General features: G+C 37.9%; 1 protein-coding gene across 3 annotated transcripts in view; it reads left to right on the forward strand.

The window, feature by feature from the left end:
* Window positions 1-1,407: 1,407 nt before the first annotated feature.
* Window positions 1,408-2,500, forward strand: part of xpnpep2 (X-prolyl aminopeptidase (aminopeptidase P) 2, membrane-bound) — a 15,047-nt gene continuing 13,954 nt past the window's right edge. For 2 of the 3 annotated variants that reach the window (XM_079744468.1, XM_079744470.1), the window contains exon 1: window positions 1,408-1,550. The gene's annotated coding sequence lies outside the window, so the exon portion shown is untranslated. Of the gene's footprint in view, window positions 1,551-1,617; window positions 1,697-2,500 lie in introns of those variants that run through there. The other variant, XM_079744469.1, reaches the window with a different exon arrangement.

A 2,500-nucleotide genomic window follows, 5' to 3' on the forward strand; every position in this document is an offset into this window, starting at 1 on the left:
GGACACGCAGCAGAAGATTTGATGTACTAATCCCCAGACCAGACTCAGAGGAGACAGCACTAAGTTGTTCTGTTGGCCCTGTGACATTCAAATTATTAAAAGATTTGGTCATCAACTAGGAGACTGAAGATTAAAGCTCGGTTGAAAAGTAACCAAACACTTAAATCAAACATCAGGGATGGCACAGAGCAATCGATTGCAAATGATGTCATGTTATTTTGCATGGCAACCCCTGTCATGATTTCAGCCAATCAACAAGCCGGATAGTGATTGAATGAGTTGTGATTGAACCATCAGAGATGGTGACGATTGTTTTATCTCAATACCTGGTGGCGACCATGGGCCCTGCCCTCTCCTCTCCCTGCTGCTCTGTCTCCTCTGACTCATACACTCCACACTGTTGCCACGGCTACCATTTATTAATATTGGCCCATAACTTTGAGCCTTTTTCACCAAGCTGCGAGGGTAGTCACATCCAGAGTCCCCAGACACACATGCACATACACCCACACACACACACACACGTGCACATTGCAAGACACACACTCGCAGACACACACACAGATGCACATACACACGACACACACACAAACACTCACACACACGCGCACACACACACACACACACACACACACACACACACACACACACACAAATACACACACACAAACACAGGTAATACATATAACTCATGTAAGACAAGGTGATGAGCGAAAACTGAGGAGCTAGTTTTCTGATGAAGAGGAGTGGCTCAAACTGAAATGGATGAGGGAAAGAAGGAATGCATTGGTCACAAGTGCCCCCTCCTGTTCACATGCCCCAGCCCTTTACAGAAGTTGTTGTTGTCGATTCATTGTGCATGCCAACTATTATACATTTAATAACAAGTTCATTCAATGCAATTTCAATTAACAATTCAAAAAATGTAATCTTATGGATCACAAATTAAAAAAAGTTATTCCCGATATAGTTACATTTTCATCCTTCCTTATAGGGATAATTTGTCTCATATATCGATAGAGTCCATGTTTGAATCAGGAATTACAGGAAGACCTATGCATACATTATTAAAGTGCTGGAACTTTTTTAAAAGACACAAAATAGGTCCTTGTAATTTGTTAGTTATTGTTGATTATATATTATAAACCAGCATAACAATGAGAAAAAATACAACTCAATAGATCAAAGTTAATCTATTAATCTTATCTAATGAAGCCGAACCTTATAAGGATTATCAGCTGTTAATAACGCCATACTCACAATCTACTCAACACCGTTTTATATATAGAGCCATTACTCCCCCTGGTGGTTAAACGTTGGTACTGACCATTAGACTACAAATAAATAATAAACAGCCTATTTCTATATCACATAGAAACACGCAGCCAGTTAGGTTCTGTTTCAGACGCCAATGGTTTTGAATCCCAGAACACTTAATACCAATTCCTAGCAAAACTAATATTGTGAATATTGTCATCGTTTTAACTATGATGACATTAATTTAATTCTGCAAATTACGTTTCTGAATGTGAATAAAACGACCAAATAAGGTAAGACTAATTAACTTGTATGTTCATGTAAACAGACTAGTATTCATTTGTTTGTACCAGACATATTTCGAGTACTTCCTGCAGTCTTCTTCAGAAGGAGTATATCAATATCAAGTTAGACTAAATTAACTTTTTTGAGTTACAAGGTAAGACTGTTTTAGCTACTTGTTAGCTTCTTGCGATTAATACTATATCGTTGATTTGATATTTGGCGAATGTTTCTCAAGCAACATGGAAGTGTAACCAAACATTAACATCTGATCCCGTCTGTTGTGCTGGTCTGGTTGGTCCAAGTTCGGAGTACAAACCAGTTCATCTCATTGTTAAACTTGCTCGTTTGCTTTACTATTTAAACAATGTACCGTGTGCGCTCCATGTGTGTTTTCACTATAGAAATGTCAAACTCATGCCAAGTTCCAATGCGTCAGTGGACACAAAAGATACATGATTTCAAATTTCCATATCAGTATTCTATTAGTTTGAATGTGCATAGAAATAATCAAATTCCTCAGACGGTGTTTTTCTTCAGGAATGCCTAACACTGATAACAATAACCTCGTGGGTTAAAAATATCAGCACCCATCTTTACAACACGCCCCTTCATTTCCTCTCCTTCTTCTCATTCTCCTCCTTCTTCTTGCTCATCATGTAAACAAGAGTTTATAACACTTGCCTACAGGAAGAAAAGCAAGGAATGAGAAAGTATTGTACTAATAAGACAGCAACAATATTATCCTGATATAAATTACCATTATTTTAGTCTACCAGAGAATTATCCATCCCCTCCCACTGTAGAATGTAACTGTCTTATTTTGTCTGGCAACCGATACCCCTTTTTAACCCCAAATAAGCATCTCTATGCAAAGGTGATACACGTGATAAAGTACTTTCCTTCCTCGTCTGTATCATTTTATTTTCAGACAACCAAACATATGTTAACTGCTCAAAAA

This window comes from Pollachius pollachius (genome assembly GCF_949987615.1).
Source record: "Pollachius pollachius genome assembly, chromosome: 10".
In the NCBI taxonomy this organism is placed as follows: Eukaryota; Metazoa; Chordata; class Actinopteri; order Gadiformes; family Gadidae; genus Pollachius; species Pollachius pollachius.